The 26,873-nt window shown below is 41.1% G+C and overlaps 1 protein-coding gene and 1 long non-coding RNA gene across 12 annotated transcripts in view; one reads left to right on the top strand and one right to left on the bottom strand.

The window, feature by feature from the left end:
- The window catches only part of PRRC2C (proline rich coiled-coil 2C), a 77,487-nt gene extending 63,098 nt beyond the window's left edge, over nt 1-14,389 (bottom strand). For all 9 annotated transcript variants that reach the window (XM_054711706.1, XM_054711710.1, XM_028151982.2 and 6 more), the window contains exon 1: nt 14,331-14,389. The gene's annotated coding sequence lies outside the window, so the exon portion shown is untranslated. The remainder of the gene's footprint in view (nt 1-14,330) is intronic.
- A 90-nt stretch (nt 14,390-14,479) lies between these two features.
- On the top strand, nt 14,480-26,860 carry LOC114233067 (uncharacterized). Of its 3 annotated transcripts, XR_008555113.1 has the most exons (5): nt 14,480-14,720; nt 18,600-18,739; nt 24,748-24,951; nt 25,846-26,066; nt 26,405-26,860. It is a non-coding gene; the product is annotated as an uncharacterized LOC114233067 (long non-coding RNA). The 3 variants fall into 3 exon arrangements; XR_008555112.1 differs by lacking the exon at nt 26,405-26,860 and having other exon boundaries at nt 25,846-26,267; XR_003619196.2 differs by lacking the exons at nt 14,480-14,720; nt 26,405-26,860 and adding an exon at nt 14,886-15,684 and having other exon boundaries at nt 25,846-26,267.
- The last annotated feature ends 13 nt before the right edge of the window (nt 26,861-26,873 follow it).

Raw genomic sequence — 26,873 nt, 5'->3', positions numbered from 1 at the left:
TGCAAGCCTGGGTTCAAGACTTCTTAGTACACCCAAAAAGTAATCCATAAAAGATGAAATTTGTAAGTTGGATTTTTGCTTTTTAAAAGATGATCCAACACTGCATCAGAGATCTACAAATGACAAGCAAACACATGAATAGATGTTCAGCATTTCAGCATTAGTATTTGGGAAATGCAAATTTAAATTACAATGAGATATTTCCATACATCTACTCTATTGACTAAAATTACACACAGTTATACCAAGTGTTGATAAGAATGTACAAGAAGTGGAACTCTCACAGCCTGCTCAGGGAAATGTAAAATGTTGCAACCACTTGGTAAAACAGTTTGGCAATTTCTTTCTTAGAAAGGAAAAAATCCATCAATCGTGCCCCCCCCCCCCGTCCCCCACTTATTTATACAAGAAAAATAAAAACATATGTACATATGAAGACTTCTACTCTGGTTTTATCTGTAATAGACAAAAAACGGAAAACTGTCCACCAACAGGTGACTGGATAACCAAATTATAGTATATTCATAAAAGCCTCTTACTCTCCCATTCTGTCCTGTTCGGTTGTATTCACAGTATTTTTTGCCATCTAAAATGATCTTGTTTAGCTAAGTATTTAAATCACCAGATTCCACAGTGAGGCCTAGGAGAGCATATTTTGGCTCTTGTATCTACAGTCCATAAAATACTAGACAGAGCAGGTGCTCATTGTTTTAAAGTATGGATCACTTAATAAGCGACGTTATAAATTTTATCATATACCATATTACAGTTAATATCCTTGTATGTGTATTTTACACACTCATGCGACTATTTCTTTAGACAGATTAAGACTTTCCATTCTTAGCTCCCAGGCCATACAAAGAGGCCACAGCCCAGATTTTAGTTGCCAAGCCCTGTCTTTAGTTCAGTGTAAATACAGTGAGAAATGTCTATTATAATGACACTAGAATTTCCCTGTGAAACCACCTGAGCCAGACACTTTTGGGGGTGGCCAGCTTTTGAATAACTTGTTTTTTTGTTTTGAGCCGTATTTGGTTAATTCCTAGAAAACCCTTACTTCTCAAGCCTTCTCTTCATGTGTGTTTATACTATTTTTCTCATTCTTAGTTTTAACTAATAGTTAGAGTGATTCAGCTAACATATTTTATCCGAAAGAGCTAACTCTTAGATTTATCAATTTTTGTTTTAATTTGATTTTTCTTTCCTGCTTTTTGGGGTAACTTTTTAAACATTTTTTGGTCTGGTAATGAAAGTTCTTAAGAGCATTCCTTTTTAACAGTAAGAGGTGTTTTCTGTGTTAGTTTTGCAATTTTGATTTTGAGGCCCTCCTTTTTCCAAGATAAGCTTGTTTTTAATTTCCAATTAATTTCACGTGTATATTCTAGTTTTGTCTATTGGTTAACTTTGTAGCCACAAGAATCTTAAAGTGTTTTCCTATCAACACTATTTGTTGATTCCTTGCTTATTCTGACATTTTCTGCTTCAATATTAGCTCTATAATTACACTGTTTTTTATTATTCCTATCAGGGCTGCTGATTTCTGCGTCCAGTCTTACCAACCTTCACACCTCCCTCCACCTCTGTACAAAGAAGAAAATCATTGCCATCTGTCACCATACTCAATATGCTACTTCACTTCTGACACTGCTGGTCACCACGGGTGGGGTGTGGGGGTGAGAGTTCCCCCACACCCAGCAATTCTTAAGATTCTCCAGCCAACCAGCTGGGTGTCCTACAACTGAACTCAATTCTGACACTATCTACCTGGAGATAGCATAAAATTTCACAGGTCTCAGACCCTCAAGAGTATCTCAACCACTACCACCACTTCAGATGCCATTTGAAAAGTCCAGGTTGTTACCTGGGCTTTTGACTGGCTGGCTATAAACCAGAGGTTTGATTAATTTAGTAGAGCACTTCACAGAACTCCGGAAAACAATTTACTTGTACTAGATTACCAGTTTATGACAAAAATATTTAAAGATACAGCCAGATGAAGAGGCATACAAGGGGAGGCCCAGAGGGTCCTGAGCACAGGAGTTTGTGGTGCGCCACCTCTCGGAAGCTCCCCCAACCAATGCAGTTCAGGGATTTTTTTTATGGCACGAATGATTAAGTCACTGGCTAAAAAATTTGACCTCCAGCTCTCTGAGGGAATGGCTTCTAATATGGATCTTAAGGGGAAGGAGCCAGCTTCAAGGATGAGGAAAAAGCAATACAAAGGCCCTGATATGCTAATCATGCTCAAAACATAAAAGCTAGTAAAAAAGGGAGAACTGAAATACAAAGAGAAGATTGAATAAGGTAGGCCTATTAGGATTTTCAATTTCACCTTCGAAGCAAAGGGAAGCCATGAGATTCTGAGCAGAAGTATGTCTGTTACTGAATGCAGAGACCTCACAGACTGCAACAGCCTAGGCACCAGATGATGTGGCTGTGGCTGAAAAATGGAGACTATATACAAGATTGTCATGAGTCTTCCTCATAGCTTCAAAGTTGCTTGCAAGTATGGTGATGCCTCTTCATTTTGAGCACTGGCCAAGAGAACCTAACCCATATCTATACCACTGTTTCCAGGGGATTTCAAATCTCTCTAGTGTGCTCTTGTCCTAGGATACTGAAACCTTATTGAAAACAATGCCCTCTTAAAGCCTGCTGGAGCAATCAGTATATTCCCTGAAACACAATTCAGCAAAGCAATCCTTTACAGATTACACAGAAACAACTAAGTACCTTCCTACAGCTGCAGGGACAATATTCATTCAACAACATTTATACAACAAATTGTGTTGCAAACTAATAAACTGTCAACTGTTGTTTTCAATAAATAAGTAAACAAAAATATGTAAATGAAAAAAAGCAACTGGGTAAATAGGTTGGGAAAGGTCCAGAAGACCTCCCTGGAAAAGTGACGTGAGCTACGATGATCAATCAATGGTTCTCAACCCAGGCTGCACAGTTATTCAGGAAAACTTACAAGATAGTACTGCCCAGGCCTCATGCCAGAACAATTAAATCAGAATTTCTGGGTTGGGGCTGGCAACAGCCACAGTTGAGAACCACTGAAAAAAACAAACCAATTTTGGTCAGAAGAAGGAGGTTCCATTGTAAAGGTCATGCCTGCCAGTGAGAGGTTGAGGGGAAGTCAGAGAGGGGAAGCTGGAGGAGGCAGAAATCAGATTTCGCAGAGGCTAGTAGTATTGCCTGAGTTTATTCTAAATGCCATGAAGAGCTACTATAGGGAAAACTAATTTAAAAAATCTCAATTGCTGAGTAAATGCTTGGCTGCATTCAGCAGACTCACACTTAAGAAAATGGTACAATTAGTAATTCAAAAACCCTTGAAACAGTAAACTCAATAGGAACATTTCTTTTCTACTAGCTTTAGATTTCAAAACAGGGATTAGCACAATTATGAGACCAATATCCTCTACTTGTACCATTTTTAACTTTGGACTTTTTTTTGTTTGTTTGTACAGTGTTTTTAATGTTACTATCCTGCTTGCTATGTACCTAAAAATCAAAATCATTAAGGGTCAGTTCTGAAAAACCAAAGCCTTTAGAATAACACACCTCTCATCCTTTGTTTAAGGGAAGAGAAATTAATCTTATTTCTAAATTCAAGGTTCTATGACTCTAACTGATCAATTCTGGTAAAAAACTAACATTTTTCATTGAAGTTAGATGTACCAAAACATGTGCATCTGCATTTTCCAGATTTTGAACAATTAATTACTTTGTAAACAGATATTTTTGGACAAAAACTGTTAAGATGAAAATGAGACAGGCTAGTAAGCCAGGACAGCAGAATGGGGAAAATTGGAGACAGACCATTAAAAGCCAAGCAGTTATAGCCATCTAGCAAATCCTATCTTTTGTAACAAAGGATACTTAAAGAGTCAATGGTTTATACCAAGCATGTTAAACTCAAAGGCTGAACTGGGCCAAAAAAACAAGGTTTAAGTTTATGTGGGCTGCAAAAAAAACAAAAGCTTCAATTTTCATAGAAACATAGGTTTATTTTGATAAGAGACATGCTGAATACAAAGGGCTGAACTAAATGAGTAATCGTTAAAATAAAATAATAGAACATTTTAATAAAAATTAATATTTTTTCTTGAACATTAACTTATCAGACACTGAGTAACTGTACAAATTAATAAGCATAACTCAAATAAACATATTTTTCTTGTACTCTGAAAGTGAAATATTTCTTGTTGTGCACACCAAACAAGCCAGTACAAGATTAATGATGTGGCAATCGGCTGCTAAAATATTCGCTGCTAGTATTAGTGGAGAGAAATGGTGCGCCTGCATGTAAGGAAATAAGGGAAATGAATGCAACATGATTACAGTAATCAGTCATTAGTGAACATTGTAGTTCATTATTAATAGCTAGAGGCCTGGTGCACAAAATTCGTGCACTTGGGGGGGGGGCGGTCCCCTCAGCCTGGCCTGCGCCCTCTCGCAATCCACGAGCCCTGGGGGCATGTCTGACTGACAGCTTAGGCCCACTAAGCCGCAGTCAGACATCCTTAGCATTGTCATGGAGGCAGGAGAGGCTCCTACCACTGCTGCTGTGCTCTCCAGCCGTGAGCCTGGCTTCTGGCTGAGTGGCGCTCCCCCGTGGGAACACACTGACCACCAGGTGGCAGCTCCTGCATTGAGTGTCTGCCCCCTGGTGGTCAGTGTGCATCATAGTGACCGGTCATTCCACCATTTGGTCATTTGCATATTAGCCTTTTATTATATAGGATTACGTGTAACAGGATATTGTAAAATTTAAGTTACAAAATTTTTATTAAAACGTTTCTTACATACTGTTATATTGGCTGGGCCACAAAAATATTCATTGTGGGCTGCAAGTTTGACAAAAGGATATAAAATTATTCAATGCTAAAAACATTTAAGTGATATTTAAAATCTAGTATGTATGTGGTGAAGGCCTGGGGATGGGGTATGGTGGAGGGGGTCAATGGGGAAAGAGGGGGACATCTGTAATACTTTCAACAATAAAGATCAATTTTTTCAAAATCTGTATATGTGGACGAAAAGGGGCCACATGCTAACCAGACTAGCTCAGAGAAGGCCTGCATGGCGGCTTTGCAAACCCAGAGACCTAAAGTAACCACAAAGGGTGGTCTGAAATTAAAACTTTAACTAAAAGCAGTTTATGGTGGATAATTATGCCCTGGGCCAATATCGTCCTTGACAAAGGTCAATCTTTACCTTAACTGAGGCTATTGTCTTTTTGACATATCTTTGGAATGTCAAAGTAATTTTCCTTTCTGGACCCCTCAAAGCACAGGCCACAAATCCCCTCATTGTCATTGAGTTAATTGTTGACTATTAACTAAACTATACCCAACTATATAAAAGTATGTGTCTATCTTTTTATCCAATCCCAGAGGCTTCCCCCCACCCCTTCCCAATCTATCATCAATGGATTTCATGTAACCCACAAATGTCTCCTCTTTTGATTGTAATGTATAAAATAAGGTGCAAAGCCATCACTACCCAGAGCCTTATCTCAATCTCCTTAGATTTTGCTTCCTGGCAATTGTCGACAGTTTGGCTCAAATAAACTCACAAAAATTTTTCACAGGTTTGAAATTTTTTTTTTTATATTGACATATATTTTACAAAAAAACTCACAGGTTGCCAATTTGCCAAATTCAATTAAATGAGAATTACATTTCTGGCCATGATGAACTTCTAAATATCCACCCAGGCTGTGTTTATATCCTTTTTCCTTATTTTTTGGCTGAGAGTTTAGGTCCTTTGGAAAATACAGTGCAAATACAGTACAATGTCCCACTGATTTAAAAATTTAACATTAAAAAGCGCAACCCATTTCCAGATGAAAATACTGTACACACTCCACAAATGTCTTCTTGAACAAGTAAAGGAAGTATATCTACTAAGTAATAATAGTTATCATGTACAAATATAAAAAGTAAATAGCTTCTTTGTAAACCATTTGCTTTGGTTTCTGGGACTCTGCAGCTTTCGGTCTCCTTTTTTTCTACCCCTCTATACAAATGCTGCTGTCCCCCCCCGCCCCCCCCCCCTCTCTCTCTGCTTTGGCCATCTCATCAATTGTTCATTCTTCAGTAAGGATAATTCCCAAACCTTTCTTTCAAGCTACAATTTTAAGACATACATTTTTAATTGTCTATAGAATAAAACATCTTAAAGTTTTTGAGAGAACTACACACTCAAAATGTTGAATTCCCATTCACTCACTCAAACATTACCCAGTGCCTACTATATTATACTAGTAGCCCTGCACACGAATCCGTGCTCCAGTAGCTCACCAGTAGCTGGTTGCCGCCCTCCAGTAGCTCTCCGCTCGCTGCCCCACCCTCCTGCTGAGGTAAGGACCATTTGCATATTACATCTTTATTATATAGGATTATCTTATCAGACACTAATAGAAACAAATGAAAGAGGCATGCTGTCCTCATCAACAGAGTGGAGGTAACAGTTTGGTAATATCAGAAGACTGAAAAAGGTTTGCAAAGAACTGGGAGGAAATCCCACTAGGAAAACCAGGTATTGAACAAGCAGTACTGAAATCCCAGCAGAAGCTGGAGGGCAGAGTATTTAGTATTCTGCAGTCTGTGTGGTTGGAGAACTTCTCGATGTCCGGTGGGGAGTGGTGGGAAGCACACAGCAGCTGCACTGAATAAGGAGAGCTGTACCAGACAGGTGTAAAGAAAAGCAAGGGAGATGAGGATACTGCCAGATTATTGGTCAGAGGAACATTCTTGGGAGGTCTAAGCCAGAATGTGAAGAGCAAAGTTGGAAGAGAATAAAGAGGAGAGCAGAAAGGACTGGCAATTTCAATAAGGATGAATAAAAGTTCTAACAGGGTTAATTACTGGATGTTTATTGAGTCAAGCTTCTATGGACTGCTTTATTCACTTCTTATATATAATAGGAGAAAATGGACTATGTGAGAAAAGTGGAGGCATGGGAACTTGGATTTGAATTTAAGGTTCCAGGTGATGATAGGGCTTACACATACTATATGTGACTAAGTATACATGCATATGGCATATGTACATGTACACAGAGAATATGGTAAGCTACCAACAATCAGGGAATAGGGATGAAGGAACATGGGAATTCTTTATAGGAGTTTTACAATTTTTCTATAAGATTAAAATTATTCAAAAAGAAAAAGTTTCTTTTTATAAAAATTCATCTGCTCTCCCAAACATGTTACTTTTCCCAACTTCACAGAGCCATTTTTCCTGACCTTGACTGGAACTGATCACAGGACCCTTCGATTGGCAGGCTAACGCTCTATTCACTGAGCTAAACCAGCTAGGGCTCTCCCACTTGATTTTAAACACATTCATTAATCAAAGTACTAGTCTTTATACACTCCTTAGATAAATCCAACACAAATGAGAATTATAGAATATTTGAGATTGAACACTGTTTTATACTTAAAAGTAATGTGGCCAGAGTAGCTAATATATTGGACCCCATCCTTTTCAAAGTGTTTTGTCAAAAACTTGCATGAAGACTTGGCAAGCAGACATCACATGACATATACATCTGAAAGAATAACATGCATTCAATAACTAAGATTTAGAAAGGTCTTGGAATGCTAGGGAGAAGTAAATTGGACAGAATCATCATACAGCCTTAAATTAAATTTCTTAAGTACAGAATACAAAACCGGCCTGCTAATATGACACAGGAGAACCAATTACAAAAATTGTGACAGCAGTGCTTAATAAAATTTGCTACTTGAGTAGAAAGCTAATGCACTGATCTAGAACGGTCCAAGTTCCATAAATTTTGTGGGGGTTTTTCACATTGGATACAAAGGAAAACTTTTTAACTGTTCAATTAATCCATAGGTGTAAACAAGATATCTAAAAATCCTAACATTCTCTATTTTCACAATTTGACAAATAACCCAAAGAGCTGAGAAATGAAATGGTTTGTATTTTTGCTGAGGCACAAAATTTGCATCCAATGCCATGAGGAATCTGAAAGAAGGGTATAAATTTCTAGGACATAAACTCTTTCCTCCCTATCTCTCTTGCTATACCCCCTCCCCAAGGGTTTGTTTTATTTTTTAGAGATATATGACTGATAACTGTTACTTTAAAATACACACAGGAAAAAAAAAAAAACTAATAAGAAAACCAAATCCCTCAAAAGGAAGGGGGCGGAAGGGTGGGTGGGTAGGAAGTGATCAACCAAAGAACTTGTATGCATATGTATATGCATAACCCATGGACACAGACAACAGGGTGGTGAAGGTCTGGGGTGGTGGTGGTGGTGATGGGTTAGAAGTCAATGAGGGGAAAAAGGGGACATATGTAATACTTACAACAATAAATATAAAACACACACACACACACACACACACACACACAAACAAGCCAAATCCTAGTGCAGATGATGGGAAGTAAAGAGAAAGTGAGGAGGTTTGAGTGCTATTATAATGTTCAAATATCTGGAAATGTGGAAGCTCTAAAGTAAGATATGAATGTTAAAGGTTGACTATAGTATCCTTCTGGTCACCAGATGTATTCAAGCAAAGTTAAGGTAAGCCTCTGTCAGAAATATCTATATATATAAAGAGCCAGTGCCCATGATGACCAAACGACCGGTCACAATGAGGTGCATTGAGCACCTCTCCATCCCTCCCCTGCGGCCCACAGGCTCCTATCACAGCAAGGCAGGCAGGTGGGCAGGGCTGCGAGCATGGCAGGTAGGTGGGTGGGGCTACAAGCAGCGGGATTTCACACACTGGGCCTCTAGTCCTATATAATAATCCTATATAATAAAAGGGTTAATCAACCGAATGGCGGAATGACTGGTAGCTATGACACGCACTCACCACCAGGGGGCAGATGCTCAATCAGGAACTGCCCCCTGGTGGTCAGAGCGCAGCAGTGGTGGCTGTCAGTCAGACATCCCCTGAGGGCTCACAGACTGTGAAAGGGCAGAGGCTGGGATGAGGGACACACCCCCCTCCAGTGCACTAATGTTGTGCACCAGGTCTCTAGTTTTCAAGATAATTCTTGCTTTGGGTAAGAGATTGAACTGGTTAATTTCTAAGGTCACTTCCATTTCTAATCAATCACTTAGTAATTCTGAATATGGTGACACCAATATTTTTTTTTCAAATATATTTTATTGATTTTTTACAGAGAGGAAGGGAAAGAGATACAGAGTTAGAAACATCAATCACCTGCCTCCTGCACGCCCCCTACCGGGGATGTGCCCAAAACCAAGGTACATGCCCTTGACCAGAATCGAACCCGGGACCCTTCAGTCCGCAGGCCGACGCCCTATTCACTGAGCCAAACTGGTTTAGGCACCAATATTTTTAAGATCACATTTTCCCAGCTGGTGTGGTTCAGTTGGTTGAGCATAATCCCTCATTCCTAAAGGTTGCTGGGTTCAATTCCCAGTCAGGGCACATGCCCAGGTTGCAGGCTCTTGATCCCCAGTGGGGGTCATGCAGGAGGCAGCTGATCAATGATTCTCTCTCTTCTCTCTTCCTCTCTAAAATTCAAAAGCTATACGGAAACACATTTAATCTATGCAAAAATGCTTTGATAGGGGAAACAGGTATTATCCTTACTTCACAGATGAATATATTTAACACCCGAGGAAGCCAAGTCACTTGCCCCCAAAGTTAACAGCTGACTAAACTTAGGTTTTTCAACTCCTAATCTAGAGCTCATTTTGAGTATTCAATACACCTAAAAATCAAAAGGTCTCACTACTTAGCCCTTCTTGCTTAACCTTTCATCCTCATTTGACCTAAATTCTTTTAGGGTCACCAAGGATTTCTAAGCCAAATCCAAAGGCCACTTCTCATACGTTATTCTGAACTCTGCTACATTTGGCTAATAATCCCATTTTTTCAGATTATTCTCATCCATTCTTATTTCTCCACTGACTTCCTTCTTATTCTCTTCTTGCCACAGATTATTTTAAGCAAACTGTTACATTTGTCTAAATCAAACCACTCCACTTTGCAGCTTATCATGGAAATGTTTGTTAAGGCTCTAATTTATATCTGTACTCCCGTAATGCTGCCATTTTCTGTTTGACGAATCTATTTCTTTCTAGGCTTAATCACTTCTGGCTTTCATCAATTCCAACTGTTGCTTGAACCTATCAGGCCAGCACTCACTTCTCAGCAGTTACATTGTCCCAAAGGGTGGAATACAAGACTACTGATGGTATATTTTAACGATTTTAAGTGGTCTACAGAGGAATATTCAAAATTACGTTTATTTTAAAACATGTTGGGGGGAAAACTGTAAAACCAAATAATCATGTAAATTTTTCTTTTAATTAAAAGACAATTAATTGAATTAAAGAAAGATACTAACAGACATATGGTTTGAAGATAAAGCAAAAATTGTGAAAGACTTGGTTGAGAAATATTCGCCACTGGGAAATCCATGTAGCATAGAAATTAAGCACTTGGACTCTGGATCAATGATTTGAATACCACTTACTAGCTAAGTAATTTTGAACAAATTATTTAAATCTCTTTAAATCCCACATATATAGTGGGAATAAAATAATCCACCTCCTAGGATTACTGTATGGATCAAAAGAGATAATGTACAAAATGTTGTTAGCTCAGTGCATGGCAGGGTAAGTGCTCAACAAATATTAATACTTACAATTATTCTTGATCTCTTCTGGCCATCATGCCTTCACTTGTAATCAACTGAGCACTCAATGTATACTACAGGCAATTTTCCATATGTGGATTTTCTGCCCCAAATTTCCCTTACCTATTTGTATAACCCTTATTTTTATCTTCTGGTACGAATAATAATAAAATAAAATATCACACAATAACTTTTATTATTCATAACCCTTAAGACTGTGACTACCTTGGCAGTGGGACCCAAAAGCTATTTTCCTCTGATTCACTGGCCTTATAAAATTAAAAGAATCTCTGATGCAAAAATGAAAAGAAATCTCACGATGCATAGTACATAAGCTATTTGAAAGCTCTGTACTGTTCTCATGGGTTCATAAAGGGGGAAAAATGACAGGGTATTCTTTTGCTCCACTAAAACATTCATCAGCTGAACCTCAGTTGTGGGTCTATTGTTCTGTTTCCTAATCTCATTCATTCAATGACCTATAATAAACTCTAGGCATATGCCAACCACTATACAATGTGGTGGGGACACGGAAACAGTGTAGAAATGGGAAACAGATCAGTGCTGGAATACAAACAAGTCAACAGAAAATTACCCGATAAAATGCTACATAAATAATACCCATTAGTGTTTTCAATACTAGCTATGCTCCATAAATGCTGATTAGACCCCATCCTTCTTTAATGCAGAGCACCAGCAGCACCATAGGGGTGAGTGTACATTACACTACACTGACAGTAACTGTATTGTTATTGTGTGTTTAGACTCTAGGTATCTGCTAACCATATCAAAGTTTCTATCTCCCAACTAGACAAGTGTTGAAACTCAGTAACAACCCTGGTTTAATCTGATTTGTGAACAAATATGTGCACACACAAGCCTGAAACCATGACTAGCATTTGGTCAAAATAACTACTAGAAATACAACTACTAAAAGATCAGTATATATTTAGTCTTTCTGGAGGTTGGTAAAAAAAACACACAATAGAAAATTTACTGACGTTAACCTCTCTAGAGAATACTTTTACCCACAAAGATGTCCTGGCTGATGCATCAATTGCAATACTGAGAAATTTAAAATGTGGAGACTTCTAAGCAACAGTTAACAGACTGAGATAAGCTTTCTTTGTGTTACCCTATTTATAAGGTGACAAGTCTCGATTTACTGAAAGTGTATTAGGTATAACTCAAGTCAAGACGATTTTTAAATCTTGTACGCTGGAAGAATAGGGTTCTGTACCAATTTGTGTAACAAATATCAATGATCAGTTCTTACACAAATATGGTATAAATATTTGTACAAGTTACCCAACTGACTTATAAATTGAAGTAGTGTTTGGGGGTGGGAGGAAACCACTCAAAGGGAAAGAGGGACATAACAGTATAATCTTCAAAGACATTTTACCAGTAAGAAAGATGAGATGGAGTAGAGTTAGGCAGAGACAGGGGCAGGAATAAGCCAGGACTTCTGTATTTCAGCTATGGGTAATATGCTGATTCCAGGGTTACCCAATGTACAGCATGAAGAAGAAATCTTTAAGAAACAAAATCCAATATGGAAGTGTGAAGAAACAGCCTTAAGGAAGAAAAAGAGGACATGAAATCTATTTCTTCAACTTTCCAAAGAATATTTACCATTCTGAGAAAATGTAGATTACTTACTGCTTGGGAGAGAGTATCTTCTATCAATATTCTGCCACTCACCCTCCACTACTTTTGACCTTTTCCTAGGTACTGAGCACAGTCATAAACCCTCTACATACATTATCTTTGTTAATCCTACAGCAAGCCCTCCAGGGAGGTACTGTTATTACCATCACCATTTCCATTTTAAAGAGGAGGAAATATTTTATCAGTAAGAGTCCAGAAACCTAAAAATTGTATCTGCCATACTGTAGTTAGTTATACTGGACCGTCCTTGAAATAAAAAAGGTATAAAAATTAGCTTGCACCCCATCCCTAAAGTAGCTATAATCCATTTTTTACACCTATACTGAAATCAAACAGAAGAAAATAGGTTAATAATGCTGTATCTTATTAATTTCCATAGTTCATAAAATTATAAGGCAGGGAGGCAGTTTGATGGTTTAGGATCCCCTTGGGTTCAGACAGTCTGGATCTGAATCTATACAGCATCACCAATAACTGCTGTATGACCTTGGTCAAACTGCTTTCATCTCTTAGGTTTCATTTTCTCACCTGTAAAATGGGGATGATGACAACAGCAAGCCTGAAAGGGCTTGCTGTAAGATTTAAAAAGGTAATGTGTATAAAGAGCTGATTACTGTGCTCAGTACACAGGAAAAGGTCAACTAACGGTGGGAGGCAGAGCAGCCACATATATTAGCTCATCAGACCAAAACAGAAAAAGTAAAAAGCCCGTGTTCTGAAAATCCTCTTACAGAAAAGGCGAGGCTTACTATTTGACGACATGCTTAAGATAAAACTCAAATTAACCTATGCCTAATTGTCTTTAGTGGATCAATGCATTTGAGTTGGGTCAGAAAAGATGCTGCAGTGCATCTGAGACACACACCTAAAAATGGCTCCAGTCGGAGCAGCATCTTAATTACCAACAGAGAAGGTTAAATCTTCTTTTAACCAACGCCGGAGGTAGGCCTGGTGGGCGCTTATGCATCACCCTATCCTTTCTATTTGCAGGAAAACAAGCTATCGAGCACTTAGCCAAGGATCCTGACGCTTCTAGTGCATTCCAAATGAAATCTTACAGCAGGGCAGCCTCGGTACGATTTCAAGCACCCTAGCGGGGTAAGAATCTCTGAGCCTACGCTCATGGATCAGCCAATGCGGATATCCGGGTAGCTCCAGAAGCCAGCACGCGAGCACGAAGGGTATCTCCAAAAAAATATCTCAAAAATCAAGTCAAAGCAAATACACGTCCCTTTACAGGAATTTGACGCATTCCCCTCACGCAGAGAAGAATTTATCAGTGATCCTATTGGCTCTCCCGCCCCATAATGGGGGCCTTGATCAGTAACACCGATAACTCTGATGCTATCTCCAAGCGGGGAGCTGCAGAGTGGAACTGACCCCGCAGGTCAGCGGAGGGAGGCCTAGGGTGCGAAAGCCTAACGCGAACCCTCCGCTGGAGTTGGGGCAGCGCGTCGCTAGCGAAAAGGAGGGTTGGTCCCGGTTCCCCAGCGCGCCTCTCCCGGACCCAGGGCTGTAACTCGGGTCTCCCGCACCCCGCTTCCTGCCATTCCACCCGCACTGCACACGCACAGGAGACGGTCGGGAAAGGCCCCGGAGGAGCCTGGAGCTGTTTGCGGGGGACGCACGCCTTACGCAGGGGAGATCGCGACCCTCGCCCATCCCGCAGGATGGAAACCCCCTTCGCCTCCCGGCCGCGCGCGCCGCTCCCCCGCCGGGCCGAACCGGGGCGGGTGGGAGAGGCCGACGGATCCGGAATTCCCGCTGCAGACCACATGGGGCGGGTCTGACTCCGTTTTCTCGCTCCCCGATCAGGAGGCCGCGACTTGGCGAGGCACGGAGAAGGGTGGTCGCCAAAGAGAAGGGAGGGGATGCCCGGAACCCAGGCCCTCTCCACGCGGCTCCCCAGTGTCGGGGCGCTCCCACGCCCGCCCGCCCCGGTGGGGCCCGCGTTGATCACGGCTCCTCCGCCCGCGCTGGTTTCCTTACCGGCCAGGGTGTCGAGCCGAGTGTGTGTGTGCACTTCGAGGGTCCCCGCGAGCTCTGACCCAAGGAAGCAGGTGGCTGAAGGACCACCCGACGGGCCGAGCCGCAGCTGCGGATGGACAAACCGCCAAAGCACTTTCGCTGCCGCCCGAGAGGGAGAGAGCGAGCGAGAAAAAGAAGCAAGATGGCGGCTAGCCAGCCCCTACGTATGACGTCATGCCGCGGCGTACGTAAGGCAATCTCCGCAGGACCGCCCTCGGCGCACAGACGGCCGGACCACGTGAAGCCTCCGTGGCGGCGCAACCCCGGCGGAAGGCGACGTCGCCACCTGCTGGGCGGAGGGACTTTTAAGCAGAAGACCGTGGGTTTGCCTTCACGGAAGAGAGCCCTCTTGTAGGTGGTGGTGATGTTTGTGAAATCCTTCCCAACAGTTTGGCAGTATGTATCAAAATTAAACTAGGAAGCATCTTTAATCTTGATATTTGACAATATCTTGATAGTTTTCCAGAAAGGTACATAGTCAGTATTCATAATACCAAAACCTGCCGTTGATAAAGACATAGATAAAAGCATTATAAAACATCCATATTATGTAATATTTTTGAAACCATTAAATTCAGAATATTATTTAATGACCAGAGAAATGCTCCTTATGCCATAATATGCCTGAGCACTATAGAGGGAGTGGAGATGGAGAGAAGTAGACAGGTTTGGTACATATTTTGGAGCTAGAATATACTTTCTTGTAGGAGCTGATTGCTTCTAAATGGGTGGTGGGGAGTGTGAATTGAAGAGTCAATGACAAACGTGTAGATTAATGGCTAGAACAGCTGGGTGGATGACTGACATTTATAGAGACTATGGAGATGGGAGAGGAAAGGAAAACAATTTGGATGGTAGAGCAATAAAAATTAAATATCAAAAAAGGAAGAATTAAAATGTGGACATGTTAAATCTGAGATGTTCGTGAAATGTCCAACTGTAGGTTAAGTGTGTCAGCAACATGCATGTCTAGCGCTCAGAGGGGAGTTGGTATTGGAGACAGAGATTTCGGCTCCATAGGCATGTGTTTAAAAATGGTGGGAAATGATAAATTCTCAGAGACAGGGTGGGGAAAAGAGAAAAAAGGGCCAGACCTAAAGAACAACAACATTGAGAGGTTAGGTGCAGGTGGAGCGCTTAGCAACGAACATGAAGGAGAAACCAGAGAACTGGAAACCCCAAAGAGGATGATGTCACAAAAGCCAGTAGAGGAGAGTTTTACAAGGTGTGAGCAATCAACTATGTTCACCGCTGTTGAGAGGTCAATCCTGTGAAGAAGGAGCCACAAGGGCCCATTGTGTTTGGCAATGTGGAGGTAGGTCACTGGTGTCTTTTGCAAGAAATTTTGGTGGATCCGTGAGGTCAGAAAGCCATATGGTAGTGAGCAAAATAGATGTTGAGAAACAGAAGACTAGAGAAACAAGTCTTTCCAGATTGGAAGTTGTTCTAGAGCAGTGGTCGGCAAACTGCGGCTCGCGAGCCACATGCGGCTCTTTGGCCCCTTGAGTGTGGCTCTTCCACAAAATACCACGTGCGGGAGCACACGTACAGTGCGATTGAAACCTCGTGGCCCATGCGCAGAAGTCGGTTTTCGGCTCTCAAAAGAAATTTTAATCGTTGTGCTGTTGATATTTGGCTCTGTTGACTAATGAGTTTGCCAACCACTGTTCTAGAGAAACAAAGTAGTGCCTGGAGGGAATGTGGACTAAAGAGGGACATTCTAAAGTCTTAGAGAAAGTAGATCATGTTTGTATGATGATGAGAATAATCCAAAAGAAGGAGGGGGGCAGCAATAAGGTAGCAGAGAGATGGTACCTAAAGGAGGCAAATCCATGGGAAGGTGGGAGGGTGAAAACAGAGCTGATCCAGGATTCTCCTTTGAAGGAGAAATAGGTACAACTCTGGGGACGTTTGATGGTATTTGACGGTGGGGACACTGATGGCTTCTCTTTTCTCAGTGAAGTAGGGGACAAGGTATTCTGCTGGGAGGGCTGAGTGTGTGTGAGGAGGAGAGGATCCAAATGTTACCTCAGTGAGTGAAAAAGTAACCCTAGTGTGAGGAGCCCTGTAAGACTGGCACGCTCTGCAGAGAGCATTTTGGAAGCCTGTGATTATGGATGTAAACTATGCAGTTCAGTTTATTTATATGATTTCTCCAGCAGTGGTCAGCTCTTTGATATAGCTATAGAGAAGACAGATAGTAAGATTCCTCCGTGCTGGGTTTTTCCAGGCAAGTTTAATGTGAAGAGGTGAGGGCATCTGTAAGTGAGAGACAATAATTATTGTGTTTAAACATATGGTATATGTGTAGAAAACGGTAACCGTGTCTACTTGATGAATTATGTATGGTATATATTTTTTCTACTACCATTTATCCCCCCATACCCTCTTCCACCTTCTCTGCCCCCACTCAGCAATCACCACACTGTTGTCCATGTTCTAGAATCTATGGTATATTTTAAATCCAAAGACTTCCTGCCACTTCTTTTGGTCGGAACTGTCTTCCCCATCAATCTGGTCGTAGAATTGTCACTGTAGCAGTGTTAGAATAAATAACATAATTAACAGAGGTAAATCACAAGCACTCCTCCCGCCACCCCCATATCAGTGGTCTTTTGAAATAGAAAAATAGGATATAAAATCTTGGCTGCTATAGGGTCATTGGCAGGGGGAATGCCTGCTGACTGTCACCAAGAGCACAGGGAAGCATTACTTTGGTGAATTTTCCACAACCCTCCAGGATCCAGTCTACGTTGTCTTAGTCTCAGAAATATCTTCCTTTAGCAATGCCGAGCAGCTCCAGCATTCAGATGAGCTTACGTTAATCAAGGTCATGAAACAATACATGTTAATACAACCAGAATATTCATTGATTAATTTCCAAGAGCCATCATTTATATACCTGAATACTAAAGACTGAAAAGCCAGTGCATTTTCTATATAAACTTCCAGGAAACCAAAGGCATTGATCAGAAGTTTGCTTGATGAGCACAGATTTGGAAGGAGTGGAGATATGTGGTATAGCTTGTTCCTGATTCAACTATCTCTATGACAGGATGATTTTGTCCCAAAGATAAAAATACTCAACATTTGCCGAAACTGGTTTGGCTCAGTGGATAGAGCGTCGGTCTGCGGACTGGAAGGTCCCAGGTTCGATTCCGGTCAAGGGCATGTACATTGGTTGCGGGCACATCCCCAGGTGGGGGGTGTGCAGGAGGCAGCTGGTCGATGTCTCTCTCTCATCGATGTTTCTAGCTTTCTATCCCTCTCCCTTCCTCTCTGTGAAAAATCAATAAAATATATTTAAAAAAAAATACTCAACATTTCACATTGATCTCCAATACAATAGGGACATCGTGCTGTGCTGTTGACTTGGGCTCCCTCTCTCCTTGATAGCACTGGTCCATGGTGCCCCTGTGTGCTCCTTTCTCTGTTTCCATGGCTACCCAAACCTCTTACTAATATTCTTTCAATAAAAATCAACTTACAGTCAAGCCAGGCCGGTTTGTGTGTGAAAGATGACTTGGCTTGCTTGTGCTCTTATCCATTGCATGTGATCTTAAAGTTTAGCTCTCAGAGAGCAGTCTTATTTCCCTTATTTCCAATATCTTGAGGAAAATCTATAGGTATCGGTACAATTTCCAAAGCCAAATAATATTCTTCTTTTAAAATTTACTTTGTTTTGGCTTATTCACTCCTCTCCTAATACTCCTTCAGTGTGAATAAATTTGTCATAACAAAATATTTTCATGACATATTGAATGAAAACTTGTCATTTAATTTCCAGTTCTGCTTTTTAAACAATAATTTTAGGGTAACATTATCAAATTGCCAATTGGGGATATAAAATCAGGCAAACTAGTTTCTTATTGAAAACAAGTGGATTCTCCAAATAGCATGACCTATTTCCTTTGTCATTGCCCAGCCTTATTAAGCTAATGGTTTTATTGAATTTCTACCCTTCTCATTGGGATTGGTTCTATAAACGTGTAGGCACTGAAGATTTATGGGATATAGGTTTCCCCAGTAGCCGAAATTAGAGTGTTTCTGTGAAACTTTTCGTAAGCCAAAATGGTGTAAAGCAAGAAAGCAATTACCATTCATTTACATGGAAAAATCTTTTGAGTGTTCCCCAAAAACATCCTGCTAAGTCAAATGTGCTTAATTATGTCCAGTTTTACATTAAGCCAACACCCTTACCAGCTCTCTTGCACTTTTCTGATACCTTAGGTCTCATCTTCCTAACGGATGCACAGAATCAACAGAGATAAAGCACGCATACTCACAGACCATGGTCAGCACCCTGACTGAGATGCTGTGTGTGTGAGGTTCCTGAGAAGGAGCTCGGCAGGGCCCCTCTCACTGTTCAGGTGCGCACTGCTTCTTTCTATAAGCCTCCCTGCCAAACGTTTGGCAGAACACTATTTTCACTTTGTCCTTTTACATAAAAGTGAAAATCCTCTTCAGATTTCTCTGGGTCAGCAAAAAGAGGTACTAATGGAGGTCTTTCATGAAAGCAAAGTGGTGTAATGTGAATTTTCAAAAAGCAGGGGAGACCTGTATTAGGTGAAAAATAAAAGAATCAATGAAGTCATCACGTGTTATTAGTTGCAATGTTTCTTAAAGGTTTAGGTGCATGTGACAATTTTGGTTTCTTTTCACCAGTGGTCCAGCAAATCATACTTAATAAAATTAAAACATTATAAGCCTGGTGTAATGAATACTGTAATACCCAAACACTGTATGAAAATGTAATCTTATTTATGAATGTCAACAGATATTATAACTTTGCTAATAAAGATAAGAAAAATACTGCCAGTGCTCTGAAACATTACCTTGGCCAACTTTAGAAGGTTATATAGTAAATGCATTATATATTATATGTGTTATATATAAAATATTATATTACCAGTGTAAAGTAGGATAACTATTTCTGTAATTTATCACTCCATTATTAACTAGCTCAATAAACCCTTTTTTATAATGAAATAAAAGGTACATTTTGGGCAAAATGTTAGTTTTCACAAGTCATATGTTAATGCGACCCCAAATTTCCCCAGAATTTTCTTAGCTGTGAGGAGAAATCAAGTTCTTGGAACAATGGCTCCAAGTCAAGAGGGTGTAAGAAGGGAGGGGTAGAGGGAGGAGATGGAGAAAACAGACTTGCAGACTCACAGCTCTGCCTGCCTGAGGCTGGAAGTTCACCTGAGACAGGAAGTGAGTAATGAAAAAGGTCAAGAGACCAAAGGGTAAGGGGGTGGGTCTAGGGAATGCAGAGCAGAAAAGGTGACGAAGGAAATTAGTCAGGTGGTAACTGAAGATACAAAATAGGTGATTTCTTAACTTTTCAGGTCAGAAAATAGATATTGCTAATAGGTATAAATACTGCCCAATAATTATCTCTAAAATTGTTACTTTGGCTGCTGTCTGTAGCATTAAAGTTTAAGACACTGTTTGTTGTTGCACAACCAACTGTATATGCCATGTATAAATGAAACCACCCCGTTTCAAATGTTTTATTGCTCCATAGTAATTAAGAGAAGTAAGGCTGATAGTACATTTTTTTATGGCAGTGGGACAGGGTATTTTGAATAACTCAGACGGAAAAAAGAATGTCATATATTACAGAGAATCAGTAGTCCATGCCTGGTTCAGATTTTGTTTCTTTAGAGTCTCCATTCTTATTTCTGCTGGGGTTAATTAAAAGTCACTTCAGAAACATTTCTTTGAGTCTCAGTGATATAATTACTTCAAATGGGAATTAGTAGTATAATACTCTAAGGATGGGACCATTGGTAACTTCGTAGGGCACAGTCTTGATCGGAAGAAGAGAGAAGAGAAATAGCGACTGAAAGAGAATTGAGGAAAGCTTCTCAAAGTACTTAACAGCCTGGGTAAACTGCAGTGAAATGAAACTCTCATTTCAATATCCAGTATTACCTACAGGAAACTTGTAATTGCAAAGTCTTAATCATTATAATGTTAATAAAATAGTGCCACCATGCCCAGCCAGCATGGCTCAGTGTCGACCTATATGACCCAGGAGGTCACAGTTCGATTCCTGGTCAGGGCATATGCTGGGTTGTGGGCTCGATCCCCAGTGTGGGGTGTGGAGGAGGCAGCCAATCAGTGATTCTCATCATTGATGTTTCTATCTCTCTCTCCCTTTCCTTCTCCCTCTCCCTTCCACTCTGAAATCAATAAAAATACATTTTTTAAAAATAGTGCCACCTGTTAGGCTCCATGTGACCAGGCCACCTGCTCTACCTTGAGAAGATGCTGGTAGGGCAATGAGTCATCCCAGTTTGCACGAGACTGTCATGACTTTAATGCCTCCTATGACTCAGGAACTTTCTTAGTCCAGGACAAAATGGGATAGTTGGTCACCCTGCGCTGGCCACAAGGAAGTGGAGACATGGATCTTAGTTTCACGCTTCTTCCACTTTAAAACTTCCTTTTGATCTCTGCTCTCTGCCTGTCAAGATGCCCTTGATGAGACCACTAATAGGAAGGGTTCTTTGTCTGATACTAGAGAAGGTCTCTTAATCTCGAGGAACTAGAAAACGGAGAATCTGGGCCCGAGGAGCCCCTGGCAGCAGTCGGACACGTTGGTGTGGTTCCCACCTGTCTATTATTGCTGCATTAACTCCTTCCACCCCTTTATAGCTTCGAGTTAGCAAATGCCCACTGGGGCCAGCACTGTGCTAGGTCCTCTGCACATGCCATTTTACACGGCAAACTGCAATACAGATACCAAAACTGAGGCTCAAAGAGGACAAGTGAGTTGCTTTGAACTCACAATGCAAATTGGTGACTGAGCTGGTGTTTGAGCGGAGGTCTAACTTCAAACCCAGCTGATGCCCTCATCTCACTGCTGCATCTGTGAGTATCTGTGCAGGCAGAGAGAGGGAGAGATAACATGCTAATTTCACTTCCAGGCTGACTGTACCTACAGACAAATCTCCATTTGGCTCTGCTTTCAAGAATAACCAGCTGTGCTCAGCATTTCCCCCGTGCACCTGCTGGTGCTCATATTTTAGACAATGGGGTAACCCAATCTGTGTCAGAATAACTGTTCATTCTTGGTTTTAACATCATAATTTAAAAGCTTGTAAAGGCTTCAAAGAGTTACCAGCTGGTCGAAATCTTACCTTGTGTACATGTCTTAGATTTGCACCAAAGGAATACTGTGAGTACCTCGAGGGATAACCTTGATGACATAAGCAAACTGTAGTCATGGGAACATCTTGGAGGCAGTTTGTTAGTGAACTGCTGTCCCAGCGACATAAGGCAATGCTATAGCGACTCCGGTAGAAGCAGTTTGGGATTTTATGGCCACCAGAGAGACTCTCAGGGGGCTTTCTAGAGGGAACAAAAAACATTTGGCTAGTTGCTGGCACATTTGTATTCATTCAACAAATATTTATTGAGCGCCCATTATTATACTCTAGGTGCAGTAGAGAAAGCAGAAGAAAAGATAAAACATTTTTTAAAAAGTCCCTGAAGTTACTGAGCTTTCATTCTGGTGTGGGAGACAGATAATAAAACAAGTATAAAGGTATTTTCAGACAGCAGAGTACAAAGCACCAAGTACTTCTAATTAAATCTTTAACAGTGATCGATTAAATTTATTGCAAGAACCCTTTAGGTTGATAGGTCCAATGGTTTACTTCACAATAAATGTGAAGATTTCTTTGTGAAAAGAACTAACAGTACTAGTTAGCAATACGATTAAGTGCAAAACTGGCTAATACAGATTCTAAGAGCCATGACATTTCAGATAAAACCAATGTTTTCCATGGTTGACAGTTTAGAAGCATCCTCAGACAGGTTTCAAATGTCACCCACAACTTCTTAAATCGGCTTACCACTTGTTCACTTTCTTTGGTGTCTCATGCCTTAAGAAGGGCGTGGGAGGTGAGAGGAGGAGGGTGATGTTATTATGTGCTGTTCCCTGTGGGCTGCTTGTATTTAAAAATGGCATGCTGAAATCGCTAGAATGGTGCTTGTTGTGTCTAACTGGGATGGCAGTGGTATTTTGTTTTATTTTGGAAAACATAGAAAGGAAGATCCCAGATATCAGAGTGCCTTGATTGTCCAAACCATTTAGTGGAAACCATGATACTGCTCTGAGAGATGAAAAAACCCCTACAGGAGTGAAGCATTTGTCACTCTGGCTCAATTAGTGCAGGGTAAGGACCCGAATATAACTCACTCTCTTTTGATAATTTTGTACAGATAACTTTTCTGAAATATGTGAGTTGAAAGAATGACTGATTACAGAAAAAGGAATGCTGCCTAAAATGTTAGAAAGGGACTCAACTCTTCAGAGTAGACACATAGGAGATTAATCTGGTGTTTAAGAGTACTTGGTGGGAGTAAAACCATTCTTTTAGGTGAGATGTCACCAGCATTGAGTAGAAACTGTTCATATACAGATGATTTTCTTTCTCTAGAGCAGGGGTGGGGAACGTCTGGCCCGAGGATCTTATAAGGCCTGCCAAATAATTAGGTCTGGCCCTGCCAAGGAATTAGGGGTGAGTTAATTAAATATTTGACCAAATATAGCAGGCTAATTTTTCAGTCGATAATTTTGTACGGCCCTCAAATGATGTTATAAATATCCAATGGCCTTTCGCAGAAAAAAGGTTCACCATCCCTGCTCTAGGTGGTAGTCCTCTTTTAATCAAATCTGCACCATACATTTTTGATATTTTAATTGTTTTTGTATGTGTGCCACCTGCAAAAGCTTCTCCCTTTCTAATCGTATTGGGGGGCAAATAATTTTGCCAGTTAAATGATAACTTATTTGAAAAAGCATGAAGAAACATTTAGAAAATAGAAAGCTAGATACCAATTTTACACAACTAGCGAATTGATTTTTATGGTGTTCAAATTGACGTCAGACAAAAAGAATTTCCTTTTCCTTATGAAAGAATCCTATATAATAAAACCCTAATATGTAAATTGACCGAATGGTGGAACAACTTGTCACTATAATGTGCACTGACCACCAAGGGGCAGACTCTCAATGCAGGAGCTGCCCCCTGGTGGTCAGTGCGATCCCACAGGGGGAGCGCTGCTCAGCCAGAAGCCGGGCTAAGGACCCCTCAGGGGATGTGCACCTGCCCTGGGAGCAGGCCTAACCCAGCAGGCGGACATCCCCTGAGGGATCCTGGACTGCGAGAGGGTGCAGGGCTGAGGGACCCCTCCCCCAGTGCACGAATGTCATGCACCGGGCCTCTAGTTTACAAATAAGAGAAAACATACCATTCAGTCAAGTATGGTCTGGTGAGTGTGTCATTACCTTTTATATAATAAACTCCCAAAGGGACATGAGAAATAACTGCACACAATTTTCTATTCCTACTGGGCTGAAGCCATTAGCCTGGAAATTTTGTTGTTGTTTGTATTTTTAAGGATTGGCTTTCAAACAGTTGCCACTTCACAGACTGGTTTATAGGTTGTTGTTGTTTTTTTAAAATATATTTTTATTGATTTCAGAGAGAAGGGGGGGGAGGAGAGAGACAGAGAGAGAGAGAGAGAGAGAGAGAGAGAGAAGAAACATCAATGATGAGAGAGAATCATCGCTCCGCTGCCTCCTGCATGAGATTGAGCCTGTAACCCAGGCATGTGCCCTGACCAGGAATTGAACCACAACCTCCTGGTTCATAGGTCGACACTCAAGCCACTGAGCCACGCTGGCCAGGCCCAAGGATATTTTTTAAAAATTGATTTTAGAGAGAGAGGAAGGGAGAAGGAAAAAGAGAGAAACATTGATATGAGAGAGAAACATCGATAAGTTGCCTTCCACATATGCTCCCACCAGGGATTGAAGCCACAACCTGGCTATGTGCCCTGACCAGCAATCGAACCCTCTACCTTTTGGTGCACAGGATGACGCACTAACCAACTGAACCACACCTGCTAGGGATATGTTATTTTTAGAAGAATCTACAGATTCCTACTGGTCAGCTATTCCACATCAACTGCTATTCTATCTTTTCTGGGCTTCTTTTATGTTTTTAGGATTTATAAGATTATTTTTAGGACTCCCAAGTATGAAAATCATTAAAGATGTATTTAATGACACACTTACAAGAGTATAGTGAATATTTGGAAACCATCCACATGTCCAATAACAGAGGAATGATTAAATAAATTGAAAATAGCTTGTTGTATGCATTAATAGAAAATTGTATCAATAAAAATCATACTTTTAAAGAATCTTCAACGACATAAGAAAATCTTATATTACATAATTAACTGGAGAGATTACAGGGATTTAAGCTGTCTTTATTATATATATTTTGGATATGTTCCAAATTTTCTAAAATGAACATGTTTTATTTTTATAACTTTTTTTTTTTCTTTTAAGAATTTGTTGGAAGCAAGTAAGTTAAGCATTTGCCATCTGACTGTACAGGAACATCGGGAAACCAGTTTCTGACTCAGCGGATGAGCTCATCACACAAGAAACAATAATTCAGATGTAAATTTCCTAGCTAAATGCTGCCTGTACCATCTGCTGGGACTTCTCACCGTTTTTCAGGCCACCTGACTCAGCTAAGCATGAGTAAATGTAATTTCACATGTTCACTTTTTCATGTCACAAATATTTAATATTTAATCTGCCTCTATACAAAGCACTCCATTAGAGCTGTTAAAGATAAAGGGATGAGTCAAATAGCCTCGCCCTGAAAGGACTTAGCATGGCATGTCAAGGATTTTAAAATATATATATATTTTATTGATTTTTTACAGAGAGGAAGGGAGAGGGAGAGAGAGTTAGAAACATCGATGAGGGAGAAACATCAATCAGCTGCCTCCTTCACACTCCCTACTGGAGATGTGCCCGCAACCAAGGTACATGCCCTTGACCAGAATCGAACCTGGGACCCTTGAGTCCGCAGGCCGCTGCTCCATCCACTGAGCCAAACCAGTTAGGGCGGCATGTCAAGGATTTGCCTGACTTTCAGGCCCACTCTCTGTGCCAAGTCTCAATTCTCCTGTGCTCCAGTCACCTGAGACTATTTTTAAAAAAAAGATATTTTTATTGATTTCAGAGAGGCAGGGAGAGGGAGGGAGATAGAAACATCAATGATGAGATAGAATCATTGATTGGCTGCCTCCTGCATGCCCCCCCCCCCCCCCCGGGGATCAAGCCCGCAACCCAGGCATGTGCCCTTGACTGGAATCGAGCCCAGGACCCTTCAGTCCGTGGGCCAATGCTCTATCCACTGAGCCAAACCAGCCAGGGCACCCGAGACTATTTTCACTTTTACCATAGCTAAAGGTTTGTGCTCATTCTCCTGTATGGGAGAGGGGAGAAAGGAGGATGCAGTTTTAGCTTCTTGAATTAAGGTTTTATGACTAATAACAGCCAACATTTATTGAGCAGCTACTATGTGCCAGACATCACATTTAATTATTGCAACAACTCTCAAGCAGGTACTCTTATCATCCTTTTGCACAGGCGACACTGAGCTTCAGAAAGACTTATTGACAGCTTGACAGTGTCGAGACTCCAGTCCTGACCGTGGGTTCTCAGAAGACCATGCTCCTAATCACCAAGTGATATTGCATCCCCAGTGCTGGCCCAGGAAGAGATCACTTCTGTACCTTCCTGTCCTCCGGGCAGCTGTGACTCATAAATGAGCTCTGGCTCAGCAGCCTGGTTTTCACTGGCTTCTTGAGGTGGGAAAGGGGAGGGACTGGGACTGGCTGAACCAGGTTCTGGCTTTGTCCTGAGGGGATCCATTTCTCTGGGGATGAGAAATGGGCAAGGAGGAGATAATGTGAGGCTTTTGTGAGAAAATAATGAGCAAATCCCAGATTGTAGCTTGTGAGAAGGGGTTGGTCCTCCCTGCAAGTCCCATCTATAGGGACTCCTCGTCTTTATCCTGTTTGACTTCCTCCCCCAACACGCTCATTCCAAAATATTGATCGAGAGCATTGTGTAAAATGGGAATGCGTGAAAGGGTTTTAAGCAGTAGAGTTTAAATGTTTCCGTTTAAACACAATCCCTCTGGCAGGCTGGGAGGAAGGCAGCTCAAGATTTCTGATAAGCAACTCCTTTTCCATCCTCTGTGATTCAGGGGTGAGGTGAGAAAGAGTTTAATACTTCCTTCTGTCCACCTACCCCTTTGTCAAAGTTTCAAGATTTCCCAGAATGCTTCTCTCCCTGCTCACTTCAGCAACTTATCTGACTTATTCTGGAATCCCAGCCAACTTTTCCTTTATTGTGCCCCATTAAGGCCCCTTAGGACCTTGACAAGAGGGAGCAGTACAAAGGTAAGCCATGCATTTGTAGTGATGTGTCACGGGGAATATCCTGTATCTGTTCTAATAACGCACCAGAGCATTTTGGTGCATAGCTCTTCAATGGAGACAAGGGTGGGTGGTTTACCTATAGGCTAAACCACGGGAGACTTTTTCTTTCCTATGGAAGATGTTTCTCTATCTTATTGGTGACTCCTCAGCATAAATACAGCAATGATGATA

This window comes from Eptesicus fuscus, chromosome 22 (assembly GCF_027574615.1).
Source record: "Eptesicus fuscus isolate TK198812 chromosome 22, DD_ASM_mEF_20220401, whole genome shotgun sequence".
In the NCBI taxonomy this organism is placed as follows: domain Eukaryota; kingdom Metazoa; phylum Chordata; class Mammalia; order Chiroptera; family Vespertilionidae; genus Eptesicus; species Eptesicus fuscus.
Note: the sequence above shows the minus strand (reverse complement) of the source record. Positions and strands in the feature narration are given on the sequence as shown.